Source organism: Sinocyclocheilus grahami, unplaced genomic scaffold (assembly GCF_001515645.1).
Source record: "Sinocyclocheilus grahami isolate Dianchi unplaced genomic scaffold, SAMN03320097.WGS_v1.1 scaffold21.1, whole genome shotgun sequence".
Classification (NCBI taxonomy): domain Eukaryota; kingdom Metazoa; phylum Chordata; class Actinopteri; order Cypriniformes; family Cyprinidae; genus Sinocyclocheilus; species Sinocyclocheilus grahami.
The window spans coordinates 1,470,157-1,478,235 of record NW_015505200.1 but is presented as its reverse complement, the minus strand read 5'-3'; the positions used below and the strand labels follow the sequence as shown (position 1 = coordinate 1,478,235).

The following is an 8,079-nucleotide window of genomic DNA, read 5'->3' as shown; positions in this document are numbered from 1 at the left end:
ATTGGTGGCTGACTAAATACTTTTTTTTCCCCCACTGTATATATACAGCATGTGTGTAGTGTGTGTTAGATCAACTCAATCAACAATTGTATCTCAGTGTTTCTCTGATACGTTGCAAAATATTTGAATCAAGAAAATTTCAAAGAACTGTTATCAAAGTTAAGATTCTTCTATATCTGTACTTTAACCTTATTCACATGAATTTGGATTTGTTGCGATCACTTACACAAGAGTATAAAGGTATTGATTTTATTGCAAAAATATATCCTTTAGGCTTCCCTGTTTTACACAGGAAGTTCTGTGAGGTGTCTGCATTACACAGGCTTTAATGACCCATGTGGTTAGAAGAGAGACAACAACAAGGGGACTCCCAGGAACATTATCAGACCCTGGTTTAAAGGGGGCTCTAGAGAGAAATGAAATAACAGCTCAGATGTGAAGGTTTTCCGCGAGTGCTGCAATTTCACTGGCATCACTGGGTTGGAAAAAACATTTATGTGTCCACATTGTCTACATTGCACTTTGGTGTGTGCAATAGATCACTCACATTTGTAGTACTCGTTGTTATAAGGTCAAACAAATACCACATTCATCCCAGCATCCAGTGCAGCTTCCTCTCAAAAACAGAGGAACTAATTCATAAACCACTGAATTCAGGTTAGAGGCATTCCATGATAAGGAAATGTTCTCTTTGGTCAGCCACAATAAATCCTTCCCTCTGGTCCGTCAGAAACAAGCTCTCTCCTGTCTCGCACAAGAAAACTGTCTCGGGGTTCCATCACTATGAATCCTTCTTTATCTTGTCCCATGGCCTCTACCTCTGCATATGACTGGTGTCCTGAGCCCCGACGGAATTTCATGGCAGGCCAGTGTGTTGGTCGTCTCTAGATATCAAGAATAAAATTACAACTTTTTCAGAGCACCTACAAAAGAAATCATTCTAATATGCTGATTTGGTACTCAAGAAACATGTCGTCTTGAACAATTTGAAACTTTTGAAATAAAAGGTTAAAAAGAACACCATTTATTTGAAATACATTAGGGTTGTGCCGATAGACGATAGTATCGATGATAGTCAGAGATATCGCCTGTGGATGATGCCTTTGACGATAGCAAGACTATTATTATTATTATCAGGCTAGTAATACTATCTAATTAATATTAGGGCTTATTGGTTGCATTATATTTCTTTTTCCGTGTTTTTACAGTATTGCACGTTTTAACCAATCACACACGATTATGCTGAGCTTATGAATGCAATGGCCAATCAGAGGCATTCAGATGAGTCATCACTGAAACAGCGGAGTTCCGTTGTTCAGCGCGTGCTAACTGAATTCTGACTCGCGAATTCTCTCATCATAAACAGCAAAGTGCAGATCTATGTGTGATGTAAGTATAAGAGATTTATTCAGCATACAGTGTATATTCACTGATTTTAACGGGAGTGTTTTTAAAGTGCATAACACGCTAGACTGAGCTTGTGATGGATGTTCTTTGGTAATGTAATGTTCTTTGCTCATTTTTTGTAGCTGCTTTTTGAATAACTGAGGAAATGTAAGCATTATAATTAGTAACTTACGATGTTTCTATTAATTTGTTATCATGTTAAATACAAATTCAGTCATATTAAAAACATTAGGCTGCTTTTAGCCTTACACTGGAGTTGGTTCACTTTCCCGCAATGAAACTAAGTAAATAATTACATAAATTAATATCGTGTATGAAAATTGAGCATATCGCCCAACACTAAAATAAATTTTTTTTGTAACTTTACTGTCACATTTGATCAATTTAATACATCCTTGCTGAATAAAAGTAATTAAGATTGAAAAAAAAATCTTTTGAATAGTATAGTGTATATTAATGTGCTAAAAAAAACTTTTAAACTTCCATTAGTTGAATATGCTTTAGTTGTGTAAAGCTGACCTCTATGAAAAAGAGACTGGCGCTGGAGGTGGGATGATAGTACATGTATATAGTGGCCAACACAGCAAACACCATGAGGACAATGGTGATGAGGATGCCAATGAGCAGACCAGTCTGCATCTGCTCCTCTGTTTGCTTCTCCATAATGTCCATCTGAGAGTCTGCAAGAGAACAAAAGAGGATATTTACATTTGCTTGTAAAGAACAATTAAAACCAGATTTTTAAATTTTCCGGAAGAAATGTGAATTGTACTTGCCCAAATGCCACAATGTCAGGGGGTTCTGGGCTTTTCTACATGATTGCTACGGTATTTGTGTGGTTGCTAGGGCAAAGACGTAATGAGATCACCCAAACTTTTGTCATATTTTACTCTCCCTCATGTCATTCCAAACCTGTATTCTTTCTTTCCTCTGTGGAACATAAAAAGTATTTTAGAAGGTCAGATATTTTAGAAAGGTATCATCGAAGGTATTTTGAGAGTTTTTTTTCTGTATACATTGGATATCATTGTGTTGTGTTCACTTGTTATCTTTTACTAATATTTAAATTTGTTTGATGATCTGAAACATTGAAGTGTGACAAACATGCAAAAAAATAAGAAATCAGGAAGGGGGCCAACACTTTTTCACACCACTGTATGTTCCACAGATGAAAGAAAGTCAAATTTGGAACGACATGAAGGTAGAGTAGTAAATGATGACAGAATTTGACAGAATTTTCAATTCAAAGTAACATGCAGCACAGAAACCAAATGTTTTCAATGTTAAACAGTGCAACGGATACAAAAACTGGAAGTTTATTCTGCAGATGAAAGGTCAATTTTGGATTATAGATTAAGTGTCCTGCTGAAAAAGGTTATGGCCTAAGGGAAAAAAGCTGTGCAGGTGTCGATTTTATCTCAGTTTGTAGGGCTCTTATAATTGGTCTCATTTGGGAGCAAGACGTAATGAAAAAATATCCTCTCAATGAGCTGCAGGACATACTGTAATAAGACTGATACACACCGTCAGTGAGGATGCTGGTAGAACGATTTCTTATGAATAAGGGTGTGCTGGTGAGTTTGGTGGTGACTGAGGAGGCTGATGTGGGTGATGTTGTTGTAGTTATAGACACTGCCGTCACTCCTGTCTGCACCGCTGGAGTGCTACTTCTAATGACAGGCTGCTTTCTGTCACAGCTCTGGTTCTTTATCTTCAAATACAACTACATTAAGTTAGTAAAAATGAGGAACAGAGCAGTGACTCAAGAAGATGAAATTGGAGGATATGCTGTATCTATTCACCTCAATTAAGCACCCACTGTCAACCCAGTCCTGACGATACTGATCAAAACCACTGGAACATCTGCAGGAGAAACAATATCTGCAGCTGTTGAGTCCTGCTTTATCACTAGACTTAAAGTTGAAACACACTGCACTTAATCTATCTGACTATTCGCATCAAAAACACAAGTGAACCAAGTGTATACCGCTGTAGGCGACTGCACCAGCTACAGTTGAAGCCGATCTGAGCCGTAACACACGTCTCACAGCTGGAGAACTGAAGGCAGGCTGACAACAGGAGGAGCAACATTTTAACAGAGATGTGTGAAAGATGTGGGTACTACTTCTCACAATATGTGATTAAATACACTCAAGTCCAACCATGGAAAACAAGAGTCACAGAAGCTTTTAAACACAAAGTTACATTGGTCTTATACTAGGAAAATATATTAATTAGAGTTCTATGCAGCGCTATTTTCCATAAATGAAACCTATTCCATCTGAGCTGAATCCTGTTCTGTCAGCAGTTTGGACTCACTTGGTAGAGGAAGCATCTCAACAGCAGTGACGTTTGAGATCTTGGATTTTAAGAGCTCTACCCGATGATATTCATATATTGTTCTCCTTCTTACATCTGTCATGAAAAAAACAACAACAGAATGGAGGGCTGGTATCAGTATTGATCATTAAAACTAAAATTACTCAAATTGTTTTCATTATTTTAAATGAAGCTGAAACAAAATTATATGGAAAAACTTAATTTAAACTAAAATGAAATTTAGACATGTTGTTATGCAACTAACTGAAATAAAATAAAAGTTTAAGTACTATAATTACTAAAGCTAAAACAAACAAAAATCAATTAATGCTAAATATAAAAAAATGAAAGAAAAAAAAGACAAGCACACAAAATGAATAAAACTAAATTAAAATGGAAACTGAAAATATTAAAGTAAAAGCTAATTCAAAATTGTAATAAATAATAGTATATAAATAATACTACAATAACACTGGTGAAGGCAGAATTTATAAAAAAAAAGAGAAGTATTATTTTCCTATTCAAGAAGAGTTACTTAACTGGGAAGCTGTTCAATCTTATGAAGAACCACAAATGCATCAGAGAGCCCAACTTTCACGGGATGATTCACTGATTTGATCTTGCTAATGTCAATGGGAACCTAAAAGCAGGTGAGAGTCTACAGTCAGACCTTGCTTCATCTACATCAATATGGTGATGGCAGCTGTAAAACCAAGAAGTATCTAAAAACAAAAAAAACTACCTCTTTATATGCAAAGGTGATTCTGCCATCCTTGTATAAAGCTGCCTGGAAGGTAAAACTGCCGACATGAGACACATCCTGGAGATACACACGGTCCCACTGCACAACAAGAGCTGTGCCTAACAGAAAGTAGATTAATAATACAGCCATTCAAACATAACACGACAATACAAATAAATCATTTTACCATTATCACAGTAAATGACTGTGGAATTCTGTGAGATGCTGAGGTCAAAATTAGCCATGAGAGGAGCGATGTATTGAGTAGCAGTCAGCATTTTGTGGATAACATCTCCTGTGTAGATGAAACCTGAATAGAAATTTAATAGATATAAAATATACACTTCTATTCAGCAAGGATGCATACATTGATCAAAAGTGACATTAAAGAAATGTATAATGCTACAAAAGATTTCTATTCCAAATAATGCTTAAAAAGTTAAAATATATCTCTCACCCCCTGTAGCTACATGTATTTCCCTTAATGAATGTCCGTAGAAAGGGAAATCAAAGGACAGATTCACTCTCTATAAGATAAGATAAATTATGTACAAAATGAGTAAAAAAAATTTTAAAAATGCATTACAAAATAATTACTTTTTAGAACACTTTGTAGGTGATTGTATGATCGTACCAAAGTTTGGCGATGTGTGTTGGAGAGAATTCCATAAACTCTTCCCATGTCCATTTGCTCAATATTTACCCACAAATCCTTGTCTGGACTATCTGTGGGCCCATAGAATTTGGATGTGTAGTAGATATAATCCATATCTCTCTAATGAACAAATATGCACATTATTTCAGATGAAAACATGTGGAGGTATATATAGACAATACATTCCTGGATGTTCACCTTAATGGATAAGTTGTCACGACTCTCATTTGTCACAACTTCTGGAAAGTGCTCTGAATCCAATCTGCTGCGCTCCAGATCCTGGTTCTGACTGATCTCGTCCACGGGATCGGATGAGAGCATCCATCTTTTCCATCTTCTATTGTAGAGCTTGAGGTTTAGAGCTTGAGCACTCTCTTGCTTGGAGTGCCTTTCAAAGGTAAAGCAGGAGACCCCTGTTGAATGAAGTTTAATCAAACATTATTATATGCTGCATTGTCTGTGCTGCTATACAAACAGCAATCATTGATAACCTACATGCATGTGAATTGCTGATTGAAATGAATTTCACATAAAATACAATACACATATTCAGCTCATTTGAGAACTGAAGAATGTAACATTGACAATGATTTTTAGCAGCTGTCAGTGGATAAAAATGACCTTTAATGCAAATACACACAGTTCTTCACATCCTGCAGTGACAAGCGTGTGTCCAAAGTACTTCTTTCACAGGAGAGGGTGAAACATGCTCAGAATTCCTCATAGTGCTGGATGGGGGAGTGTGAGGGCAGGACAGTGTTTTGACTGGGGTAACACAGAGTTTCTGTTTGCTCACTTCTTTCCTGTGTCCTTCTCATTTGAATTCTGCCAACGTTACTTCTATTCTGTACCAATATCTCCAGAGTAATCTGATATTAATGTTAGAATATCCTTCCATAAAAGCTTGAGATCCTGCACCTCAAGCACAATAGGCTGTTCTTTTCCTGTCTGGCATTGTAACTACGTGATATGCCCTCAGGTCTATCATATTTATTTTCAACATGCTGACAGAGACCGCAGGGTTCAGTGAGCATATATGGGCCAAAAAAATCTTCTGCATGGGTAGCTACTTGATTAATATTCATTACAGTTACACTGCTTCTTCATGACAAAGCCAAGCAGTAATCTTTCTGTTCTAATCAATAATAATGGATGCCAATGCCTCTTAGATGATTTATGGGTCAATGACAAACACTATTTTTGCCTGGATCTTAAAAATATGTTTAAAAAATCCAGTTCATACAGTCAATTGTTTAAACGCATATGTTCTATATTGAAATGCTTTTACATTTATATATTTTTGTACTGCTAAAAATATATAGGTGGTCTATATATGAATAGAGTTACACATTCAACAATAAAATCAGAGGCCAAAGCAGTATTAAAAGCCATAGAATAATAAAGTTTTAAGTGAAAGTTTAACGTGACCATTTTACAGTATTAGGAGTTATTACTTTACCTCAGTTTGCGGGTAGTGAGATTTAATTTTTAAATTTAGAAATGATGAATTAAATAACTATAGGTAACTCGTATTGCGTATTTAGAAGACTGAATGAAAACATGCAAAAAACAAAAAAACTTACCACTGGATGGCAATTCCTGTAAGGTAAATGTAATCTGAGTAAGTGCAAAAATTCCTAAGAAAATATGTGGACTTGCTGGCAGTGCCATAACCAACTACATTTAATGTGTCGTCTTTGTACATTTAAATGAAGAAGCCAGATAAGTTGTTGAACTGCACGCGACTGATGCGCTTAATGCGGCACGTTCAGCTCCAAACACACCCATGTGAGACTGTCCAGTGACGTGCATGAGTTCATGAGAGTTTACAATAAAAATGTGAATTTTTATTTTTGTATTTTACATATGCTTGTTTATTTCACGTATTTATAGTCCTGTAACGGTACTTTATTTGTTCTGTTGTTGAAGCTGAATAAAAATAACAATATTTTCCACCACTAGATGAAAGTGGCAATATAGTAATAAAGTAACTATATTTCAGATGAAACTACAGTAGTCAACATTTGAAGTGGATCAAAAAAGTTGTCATTTTGAAATATAGTTTAGTTAATGTTTGTCATCAGACATTTAGATAATGTTTGTCATCTTTATACTAGTGTACTCCTAAATGTACTTGAAGGCAACATTACAAATTTTTTCACAAAGTGAATGTGCACACAGGAAGCACAGAAATCTAAAATGCGATGCTTTTTTCTTTGTAAAAACACTTCTAAATATACAGTATTTAACCACATTGAGCATTTCACTCTGGAGTCAACCATGTCTTCTGAACATTACAGCAGACTTTGTGACAGCATAAACAGAGCCATATTAAACAGTGGTTTAGCAAAGCTTAAAGTCGTTTAACAGACATTACAGATATTCTCAAACTTTCACCTTTCATTTTGATTCATCTGAGCACTTAAACGTGATTTGGTCCTTGCTTGTTGGCCTACTCGTATGGCTGAATGTGGTTATGTGAGAGTGTGTGTGCTTGTTTGAAAGGCAGTAAGAGGGAGGGAGTGCTGGCTTACCGTTAGGAAACTGGTTCCTGTGAGAAATGAGTGGATTAGGGGAGTGTGACATGACTCATAGAGCTGAGAAGATTCTCTGGCCCTTTGGTTTGGAAATGTCAGACAGCCCTCTCCTGAACGATGTTAGGTCAGCTCAAGATTCAGGGGTTTAATAAAGTGGTTTAAATCCAATGTATTCCAACCGAGCCTCTGTTTGCTGAGATTTAATTTTTGAAAAAAGGAAATAAGGAAGTCTAAAGGTGAATTCAAAAAGGTTAAAGGTCAAAATCCATTTCCAGTACATGAGAAAGTTCTTGTAATTTGCCTAAACTCAATTTTGAGTGCAGTTATATGAAGTGGTGTCATATAAAACTGAAGAGTTTTAAATATAACATTAGTGTTTACTGATAATATTTTCAGCCTTATAAAGTGAATTCCCAACA

At 35.9% G+C, this 8,079-nt stretch overlaps 1 pseudogene; it reads right to left on the bottom strand.

Annotated features, from left to right (window-relative positions):
* Positions 1–658: 658 nt before the first annotated feature.
* On the bottom strand, positions 659–5,561 carry LOC107558178 (plexin domain-containing protein 2-like; annotated as a pseudogene).
* Between the last annotated feature and the right edge of the window lie 2,518 nt (positions 5,562–8,079).